This window comes from Crassostrea angulata, chromosome 2 (assembly GCF_025612915.1).
Source record: "Crassostrea angulata isolate pt1a10 chromosome 2, ASM2561291v2, whole genome shotgun sequence".
NCBI lineage: Eukaryota > Metazoa > Mollusca > Bivalvia > Ostreida > Ostreidae > Magallana > Magallana angulata.
This window is the reverse complement of record NC_069112.1, coordinates 58,657,987-58,669,469: the sequence shown is the minus strand read 5'-3', so window position 1 is coordinate 58,669,469 and position 11,483 is coordinate 58,657,987. Positions and strand designations below refer to the sequence as shown.

At 34.4% G+C, this 11,483-nt stretch overlaps 2 pseudogenes; both read left to right on the top strand.

Moving 5' to 3' along the window:
• Positions 1-5,690: 5,690 nt before the first annotated feature.
• On the top strand, positions 5,691-6,444 carry LOC128173715 (fucolectin-3-like; annotated as a pseudogene).
• Positions 6,445-10,272: 3,828 nt separating this feature from the next.
• LOC128173712 (fucolectin-like) lies at positions 10,273-11,255 on the top strand (annotated as a pseudogene).
• The last annotated feature ends 228 nt before the right edge of the window (positions 11,256-11,483 follow it).

Below are 11,483 nucleotides of genomic sequence, written 5' to 3'. Positions count from 1 at the left end.
ATCCATATCAGTACCCCGCATACTTTGACATCAGGCATCACTATATCACATCATACGGGCACCGCAGACAGCAGTACACTGTCTACTCGACCCACCATTCTCTGGCCACATAGTGTATAGTACACGCAGACTATTGTGACCGCGTGGATTTAACGGTGCTAGAGAATTCTTTTGGGTCTGCATCGGTCGTGTGCAGTACGAACCGGGTGAGGGAATGTTGGCGTAAAGGGTATAAGGTTGTGGCGCGCTGTAGGCCGTAAGGTAAAAATGAAGGGTAGGTTTGCCGTATTCCCGAAGGTCCACCAGTATACAGTTCCAGAGAAATAAACAGGCAATTGATGCAGCAGGATTCCGATTTTATTGGTCGAGACTCAACGAGGGCAACATTACAATAATTTAACAGGCAGACATATTACAAACAAGTCGGATATGGTCAGTAGTGGCCTCCGGACTCAAGGCTCTGCATGGGCGAGTCGGACGTGGCCGATGCTGGCCGCCGTATTCCAGACTGGCGATTGACAATTGTACATAACTATTTATAAGAATCTGAACAATAAGTATAAATTGACAAGTGATGACATAAGTAAGCTGAGTGAAAGGTTTACAGATATAAAATAATTAAATAAACTCAATGAGTCTTTGATGTCCACGAAATGAAAAACTGACAATTGCACAATGTTGGTGTAAGAGATTAACAGTCCTTGAGACATGACACTCTGTCTCTTTGAAATCACATTAAGAGTCCGAAAAGTGTCAATCACTAAAAAAATAAGTAACTTTGTAAGAAATAAACTGTGAGAAAATATTACGAAACAGATGTTGAATTTTAAAAGAAAAGTCCAAATTAAAGTTTTAATTAAACAGTGAATTTTGCACGGTGATACTATCATCATTTCTACTTTAATTACTAACATTTTTAATACATCACATTCCGTCAACATCAATACTGATAGTCACATAGAACATACTCCGTCGACAGAGGACGTAACAGATACCACCCAGCCAGGTACATGTACAACGATCCACCAGAAAAGAGACAGCGACACATACCGTAAAAAAAGTACACAATTTGACAAACTTTACTTCTTGTGGTTGTTGACAGTATTTCCTTTTGTATCAGCATGCGTGTGGTTTTATAAAATCAAGAGAAATCAAAAGAAAGCTAGAGAAAACCTAATGTGTATGTCTGATGACGACAGCTTGGACGCTTATTCGCCGACTAATTCTATAGATAGAAATATCTTATATCGCTTTTTACATGACCAAACTCAAATAATTTTATAACTCGTCAATTTTCATGCCATTCATATCTAGATATATGCATAAGTATATAGTTGTAACACTTCAATCAGAAGATTTGCAACCCAAAACGATATTTTTTCAAGGATTTTAAAATTAAGATTATAAAGTAAACTTTTCTTTACAACGGACTTTGCCATAATTTGTAATTCAGATATTATAGTTTCTCATCATTGTGATAAATCATTTAAGATTTGTTTGTAATTTGACATGTATATTTTTTATACATACATAAAGACTGTAAATTAATTGATAAAACCGAATGTGAATAAAGAATGGATAAATTAGGGCCCCTTACTTTGGGATATGGATTGATATGATTTGCATCAAATATTTTCTTCAAGAAATTGCAGTAAATAATGGTGTAGAATTTTTAGATAAATTCATTGCTCTTTTTTCTAAGCGGAAATGTCAATTCTCAAAGAACTATTCCAGAAATTAAAAAAAGTATCAGAACATCAAGCAGAAAGATAAAATACTAGTATATCTTGCTAAATTTAATTGAAAGTTTTATTTAAATTATTTATGCAGTATATAGCTTACACAAAATAATGATTAAGTTATATCGAATAATCAAAACATAATTAGGTAGGTTTATTTTATATTGTTTTAAAAAACTAAATTGCATCAACTTTGATGAACTTAATTGCAGCAAATGAAAAAAAAGAAGCGCCATCTTGCATCCAAGAAAAGAAGCCCTACTCTCCCACATCAACTTTTGTTGGATAACTTGAAGGCAGACCAAGTTTATGCTCTTCCATGTGGAATAGACACTGCAAGTGGTAATATATAATTGATAATACATGCAACAGATTCATAACTATGTTTAATTTGTTTATTTAAGAAATGAAGATAATAATTTTTCTATTGATCGACGTATCAAAGAAAAAGTTGACCGGAAAACTTCATCAATGCGCGTAGCGCATTGATGAAAATGTTTTCCGGTCAATTTTTTCTTTGATACGTCGATCAATAGAAAAATCATTATCTTCATTTCTTATCATTTAATAAAACATATTCAAATAAAAAAATGTGAAGTGTCATTGATCAAAAATATAAATAATGTAAATGAAGCGGCGCGTATGAATACAAAACAACAACAGCAACAATATTCAAAATGGATGCGCCTTCAGCTGATGTAGAGCTATTGAGCTGAATGAAAGGATTAAACACAAATAGTGAGTTAAAATCTGAACCGGCTGAATTGAAAACGAAAGGAAAATACATGCGATAGCTTGTGATATTATTCACTGTGCAGAAACACTCGTAATAAAACTAGTTTTCGTGTGAGATCGCTGGAATATGCATCTGGACTTAGCCATCCACGGAGTGGCGATCGTGGACGAAAATAGTTGATATGTCGACAAAGAATAGTATGTATAAGCGACTTTTGTAAACGTGGTAACTAGATAGCCAGTGATGTACTTAAATGGTATATCTGCCGCTTGGAATGCGCCGAATGAGTTGACTTGATGCATTGATCATAGCTTCTCTTTACGAATCTTGTTCTGATTACCGATCATGTACGTGTGTAATTTGAACAGCAGTGTTGCCGTGAAAGTGTATAGGCCTATATGTTCGTTATAATATTCCTGGAAAAGGAACAGCCAGCCTCGCTGTAAATGTTGATTGAACTCAAGCAGACGAAATCGTGAGAAGACGCTTAATTTTCTATTTCGTGAATCAAATAATGTGGTTTGTTTTATTTTTGAAGGTTAAACTTTCAAGTTTTTATGTTTATAAAGTTGTATTTTGTTTGCTGACAATAAAACAGACATAACCTTACATTTTGTTGACAGTGTTTAATTTGGAAATTCCCGTTCTATAAATAGTGTTAGATCAGAACATATGAGAAAAGTAGATCCGGCTAAAATTTTATTGATACAGGTATCAAAGAAATTTTTCGACCAATCAGAAGCGCCGATATCTCATCAAACGGATAAATATTAAATGATACACCAATCAAGAAGCCTTAGGATTCCTTTGTTTCTTTTGTTAATAAATCAAACTGTCACATTCAATCCATTCAGATAACAACTTAAACAGTTAGTTTTTGTATTTTTCTTTCAAAATGTTTTGTTTTATAATGTGTGCTCTTCTTATCGGAAACATATCAGCGGTATGTGATTTTTGTCAGCCTAGTGCCTTAGGTTCGCTTTGCAGTGGTGAAATTGTTTGTCCGACACAGACTAAAGTTGTAACTGTACAGTGTTATGTGAAAAAAAATTATTTCCAGTGAACCCATCGGACATTTATTAATTCAGGGTTTATGTGCTTCTATTGAAAATTATGTACATTTTTGTTTGGAGAATAACATACGGGAAATTGTGATGCTGGATACAGATTCACCCGTCCTACACTGTCCAGGTAATCTTTTGTTTAGAAATCATTCTGTCGCATGCGCGGATCGAGAATTTTTTCCCGGGGGGGGGGGGGGGGGTGTCCGAAGGATAATTGTGTTTGCCAGGGGGGTGGGGGGGGGGGGCGAGGCATATTTGCGATAATTTCACTATGTGATTTTAATAGTTTTTCAATTTCCATTTCTTTTTATAAGGTGGGGATTGCCTCATATAAATTTATCCTTTTTATCTATCTTTTCTGTCTTTCTCTAAACATAAGAAGTACCGTCTTGTGGGAAAACTCCGCCGCCTGTCAGTTTTACATACTTTCAACCAAATCGCTACCTTGTAAAATACTGCTGGCTACAAAGGATTGTATGCGTGACTCGTGATCTCACATCAAATAAGCTTGGTATCTGTACTTTGATTACCAATTGTCAAATTGAGTTAAATCTTAAATACAAAATGTTTTGCAAGTGGTGACTGCTTAAGAGAGAAATGCCAGTGGTCAGAGTACAGCAGTTAAAAAAGACTATATATTATTTAGTGTCATTTCGGTAATTTCAGGTGTTATTTCGGTAGCCCCTGTCATTTCGGTAATTCGATGTACCACTGGAAAACGAATTCGAAACTAGGAAAATGGAGGGGTGTTGAAATTATACTATCTTCGTAATTCATCCTTCAATTTTTCGATAGTTTGATACCACATTTTAGAAGTACAATGAAACATGATTGAAACAAATAAAAAGAATTGGAATTCCGATAATAATTGTCGCATGCACAACGATATTAGGCATTCCAACAACACGTCAGAGTTGCAACTTCAAAAGTTTATAAGTTGCATCAGAGACATAAATAACAGAGATTGGCAACTCCGCCATTAGCGTGTTTTAATGTTGAAAAATTTTACGGGACCGACCTTACTTTGAGAACTACTTTATAGTATACTGAGACAATGATCTTAAACAAAAAGTATACTGTTTCTTTTTAATGAAAAAAAGGCATAGGTTTTAGACATTTTTGAAACAAAAAATAGAAAAATAAGATTAATATATATAGAAAATATATTGGCCAGCCAACTGCCTTCTAAGACACAAACTCATGAAAATATAATATTTTGAATGTTTAAGTAATAGGTTATAGCTGTTATATTTCGATATAATTGTTTATTTGAAAGATATACTGATTTTAACTGAGAACACTTTACAATAGGGACCGCGAGATTTCGATCAGTTATTTCTGTCTCTGGTTTCATATAATGCTGCAAGTGACAAGAAATTGTTTTACTAGAGCAAAAAACTATCTATACAAACCTTAATGCCCACAAACGACTTCTCACTTCCGATTCTTCACTGCGCGGCAACCGCCAATATCACATTCGCGAGTCGACATACAAGCCTATTACTTCCCGCCAAATTTATCATACGAATCAATCAGAGGTGTTCCGATAAGGAAGGAGTTTCCGGGTGATTTGTTTTGGGGAAAGCGCGACAACTCGTAGTGAGATAATAAAAAAAAATAGAGAGAAATTGCTTGCTGGTTTATAAACATAATTTACGCATGCGCTTTCGAAAAAATGCATGTGGTAGAATTATGGGGAATGACGGTATGCCCCATAAAACGTACTATTCCCCATAACGTGGGTGCTATATCAGAAGTCAGTCCCCATAAGACTAGGATTTTGAGTGCTCTCTCTCTCTCTCTCTCTCTCTCTCTCTCTCACGCACACTTTAAAATGATTTTTTTTCTCGTTGCAGAGTACAAAGTCTAGGGGGTCCAATTTATTATATAACTGCATGTTAAGCGGTATGATTAGAGAGAGAAAAAGAGAGAGGTGGATTATAGATTTTGGAAGAGCGAAATAGAAAGAGAGAAAAGTGAGGGGGAAGAGAAAGCGTTAATATTTGTTATTCTGTTCTACATCATATTCAAAATTACACTTCAAAACAATAAGGTCCTCATTTTTTTAGTACTTTTGAGAAACACTTAACAAAACCGTTGATTTTTTTTTTTATTAACGGATATATATCTGCATTTTTTGTAATACTGTTGACAGCTGCTTCCAACCTTGCTTTGCATAAGCCTGCAACACAATCATCAACGTTTACATGGCCAGAAGTTGGACTGAACTACTCTGCCAATCTGGCAGTTGATGGCAACAACGGTACAGACCATGCCGTAGACAAGTGTGCCAGCACAGCGGGTGGAGAAAAAACACCGTGGTGGCTGGTGGATCTGAAGGCTGTGTATTCCATCAGATCTGTCAGAATGTTCAATAGAGGAATGGACGAGTAGGGACAAGGTAAGGGTAAACATAAACATTGTTAAACGAACTATATGTATAGTCTACAAAGTAACGTCATAGTAAAACGACGTCAAATAGTGAAGTACAGCTTTGATTACATCAGTGTAAATAAAACGAGGGGAAAAACCTTTTATCTTTTACATTTTTATTTTCAACAAGAAGAAATACTGTATATATAAGGAAAAAAGCAATCTATGCAGGTTTTCGAATTATTAGTTAGCAGTTTCACATTAATATATGTTTTTCGTTTTAAATAGATGTGTCAGACCGGCTGCGGAATGTTACCGTCATTGTAGGGCTGACAGAATCTGATGTGAACACTCCTTGTGGTTTCGTTGCTGGTCCCGGTACTCTGTCACAGCTGGTCGTCATCGACTGTCCGACATTACCACAGGGGAGATTCGTAAAAATCTCCATAATCACTGAGTATCTCACTCTTTGTGAAGTGGAAGTGTTTGGATACTCTGTCTAATTATTATTGCTAATGTCGAAACGATTCTCTTTCCGACCAAATAATTATGTATGTGTTGAGGTGAGGTTTTCAATAGCCGAATGTTCAGTTTTACATCTGTAATAAAACTTTCTATTTAATGATTGCTTTAATTGTTTTTAATTTATAAAACTGCAAGCAGTTTATATACAAATGAAAAGCGTTATAAACTATTTTATCACGAGTATAGTATACCATCCGTGTTATAAGCCTTTGCTTTTTCAAACGAATGATGTTTTATCAAATACTTCCGGGCCGACACAGCATAGTTGCAGGTCTTTAGCTCCCGGTCTTAAATTAATTGAGATGGACGACGAGGGAGCTACAGTGCCAACCATTGAAAAAAATGTGTATTTATTGCCCACAAAAATCTGCAATAGTTTTGGACTGATTACTCTTATTTATACGCAAATTCTGTGAAAACAACGAATATCATTTAATTTTGCATGCAGTTTACTACTGATACCGTCTTTTACTTGCCTCAGACTTTCTTCAAAGGACGCTATACCGACCTCGGAAAATAAAGAATGTTAAATTTTCAGCGAGATCGAGAGTCACCATTTTAACATCTATACAAACTGCACCACATCTCTTTACAGGGCTGGTAATGGTGGTTTAAAAGAGACGATATCAGTAGTAAATTGCATGGCAAATTTACTGGTACTAATTGTGTTCACAGAATCATTCCAATACTAGCGCACGTTTACGTTCGCAATAAATATACAGTTTTTTCAGTGAGTGGCACTGTAGTTCCCAGGTTGTCCATCCGATTTTTTTTCAGACCGGACGCTTCAGACCTGCAGCTTGACACAGCCCCTCCCATCAACGCTTCAGTGACCTATTTTCGAAGATTTGCTAGTACTTTCAACATGGTTATATCGACTACTAAAAATTGATATAAAATGGATTTTATCAAAGATTAAAGTTACAAATAAGATAGAAAACATATAACTGTGTAGTAAAATTGCAAATTACGTTAGCTATCAAAAAGTTCATCCTGACAACGTGATTAAAACAGAACGCTTTTGTTGTGTTCATATACAAGAACATTCCGAAATACGGTTTCTTAAGACTTTTATTCCACCACAGTATCTCAATGTTTTCAACTTCGCATCATTAGGCTAGTGTTTGTTTTAAAATAACATCAACAATTGTTTCTCGTTCGAGTCAATTCAAACTACCTAGCATTTGCTAGTATGTCAACAACTTAATTATTTAAGTATTCTGATCAGTATTTCCATTAAATGAAATGATTAAGCTATTAGAAAAATTATTTAGAGATAAAAAAAATTAAGTTTATTTCAGTGAATTTTTACAGAAAAAGTTAGATTAACTCCGAAATAAAACCTAATTTGTATTGCACAACGTCACTATTCTGCCTCAAGAAGACAGATTATCAATGACTTATTCCTGAATTCGGTAAAAAGCTACCATAAAATAAAATGATAATAAGTGCATAATCAACTCAAATATTACACCAAGTTACACATTTCCTCAATTTCCTTGAAGCTGAACACTGCTCGTAAATATGCACTGTGCGCCGTATTTCTCTCTCACCACTGTTATCCCTACAACCCCTATATAAGCTGCAGGCCTATTCGCAGTTTAAAGTGTTTCGCTATAGAGGTATCACCTGTGCGGACATACATTTTGCCTCGCCTTGTTACTCGATCGCAATAAAAATATAAAGCTTTATACACTTTTTTCATGCCAAGAGAATACTTTCATCAAATAAACTGGTCAAAATATAATAACAAACTGAATATGCACATAAATTAAGAACTAAATGCACAAAATCCAAAGACCACGAAAGGAATACTATACGTCGGCGATGAGTTTTCAGTCGGAAATCAGGTGCAACAAAATCGAAGGGTTCACATACCAGGTACCTGTGTGGCTGTGACAATTTACGAGCGGTGTTCAGCTTTAAGACAATATTAGGGTTGTAGAAAACTAGCATACGCTGCAAACATACATGTGTTCGACCTATTTATGACAAATTGACCGTAGATTAAAGTATTAATCTTCAAACACAATATCATATACTATAACTATTAGATGCACGTTAGCAATACTAATTTCTGTTATATAAGGACAACAATCTTTTCTCTAATTATAAAGTTTATTCCCCCTTTCTTAGGAAAACGATGGAAAATATACAAAAAAGGATGAACTTTAAATTGGTTAATAACCTAAAGGTTTTACATAAATTGGTCGCCAAGCAAAGATCTGGAAATTTCACTATTTTTAACAAACACTTGGTTGGTGTAAAAAAACAAGAAGGTTAAGGTTAAGTTGCTACTAAACAAACCTACACGGGAATGGTTGTTTTAGAGCTCTCCAAACTATTCATGTATCAATTTGAAGAAAGTTTGGTGACAAGGCGACATTGCTGATGACGGACACCGACTCCTTGTTTTACAAGTTTCAAACGGAAGATTTGTATCAAGACATGGTTCGAAATAAAGAGTTATTTGATGCATCCAACTACCCAAAGAACCATATTATTTACAGGGAGACAAACATAAACGTACTTGAGAAAATGAAAGACAAAACCGGAGGTGTGTATTAATTTGGATCACGTGGAATATTGATTGTTTCTGTATACTTTTAACGATTGAACTAATACTTTCTTCATGATTATGTATTCAGGGTATCCCGTAAAAGATACAAAAATGAAAAAAAGGTATAAAAAATTTAAATATGTAAAGTACATATTTCCGCGATTACGGGGGATATCATGAAGTATTTACAAAAATAACGTAAACACAAAGCTGTATTGATTAATTTCTAAAACAAATTGTTTTTCATGTCTCACTTAATTCTAAGTTATATGTATGATATTTAAAAGCATTTACTTCTAAAAGCGTTTGTTCAACCACCGAAAATGTATAATGACTTGACTTTAATAGAAACAACACAATTTACTGTTTATTAATCGAATATTCCTTTTACCATTTATTGCTTACTCACAAAGGGCAGTGAAGCTTAACAAATTAAAAGCGTCATTGTTTTGAGCTACAAGTAACAAGGAATAATAATACTAAAATATTAATTGTCCTTAACTTCTTTATACTGATGTTATTCTGCTTGCATTAAATCTCTATGAGTTCGCAGAATTTGACATATGACAACTGGTGTGATTTTAAAGCTTTTTCTCAATATGTTTAAATTGTGTGTCATATAATTGTCGTACAAGAAAATTAAAAACGAACCAACAGAAATCATGAAAATTATTTTGACTACCACATACATTTTGCCTTTGTTTCAGTACTGCCAAAATAGTCTTGAAGAAAACAATTAAGGAAATTAGATCGAATGTTCTCTGTTGTGCTTTAGGTTTATTTTTGTATCAGCTTAAACCATAAACAATGCAAAATTATATCAATATCATTTAATTCATATTTTGTGCAGAACAGATTCTACTCATTACAATAAACTTAATAATAATATAAAAGGATTGGACAACTAAGACCATGAGAAAACTACTTTCTTAATGTTTGCTGTAAAGGTCGGTTGGAGTTTAATCGCATGATATTTCAGTATAAGCTATTTATAATAGAAAGTAACTAAATTTTCAAGTAATAATAGTCAAATTAGTTTCGATATAAATAACAGAGTTAGCATCTTATTATGAAATGAAGTTTTTAAAATTTCTAACAGAAACTCAATTTGGCATTGCAGACATTGAATGAACAGTTATTTCAAGTAATTTTTCTTTGTTTTGTTATAAACTGTATCACTTTGCATTTTATTCACACTAGCACCAAATATTGTTGACAGTTCTCTTAGCACTTTATTGGGTAAACCAACCGAACAGTCTTCAACGTTTCATACCTATGGAGTTGAGTTGGCAGCAGATGGTAACAGAGGTACAGACCTTCTCTAAGAACAGTGTACACACACAGGAGGATACGACACAAAGCCCTAGTGGAGGGTGGATCTACTGACTGTGTATACGATCACATCTGTCAGAATACTCAACAGAGGAATAGACGCAGGAGGAGGTAAGTCTCCATAGTGACGTTATCAGGTAGGCTTACAGAGAAACGACATTGCTAAATCATAATTAAAGGATGGACACGGCATAGTCCTCGTTACTTTGCGGTAAATGTCAAAAACTTATACAAAATTATTGATAAACGAAAAAAAAAACCGTTTTATTTGCCATTCTGTTTTTTTTTGAATTATTTTTGCAAGTATATTTTTATTGCATTCAAATATTACTTAATTGCAAATGTTTCCGTTGTGTAGTAATTATTTTTCTAAGAATACAACGTGCATATGAGTAATATAATGAATAAACTACATTATCTTTGAATATCATAGTGCTTTAAATGTTTCTGTAAGTTTATCTGTTTTTAATCTTTTAAGATGTGTCAGACCCACCTCGGGACGTTGCCGTCACTGTAGGGCTGACGGAGTCTGATGTGAACACTCCTTGTGGTTTCTTTGCTGGTCCCGGTACCGCGTCACAGTTGGTCGTCATCGACTCTCCGACATTACCACAAGGAAGATTCGTAAGATCTCCAAGACAACTGAGACACTCAGTCTATGTGAAGTTGTCGTGCTTGGATTCTCCGTCTTATTAATATCATAGATAAATTCTTGTCTAATACGATAACGTATTATGCTTAATGTTGGCGCGTTTCAACCCTTTTAGGTTCACTCCTTATAGATGTGAGAGATCATACCAAAACTTACTCTTGGAGTTTCACATTAGACTAAATGTTACATATCTATGACACTACATGCATGCTTTTTATGATCTTTTATATTGAATTTCTCTTATTAAAAATACCAAATCAAACAGGTTGGGTTTTATCATGTTTTATAACCATGGAGTCAATAAAGAACGACCTTTTTGACTGGTAGGAATAATTGTAGAAGCTTTAATCCTTATACTGATTGTGCACAAACAAGCTTCAACAATTCTTTGTTAAAGAGGTTTATTGGCCTCCTCTGTCATGAGAGTAAGAGGCTACAAAAAGAAAACAAGCCGTCTTACAAATAATTACATAAAACAGACAATTCATAAACAGTTCACAAA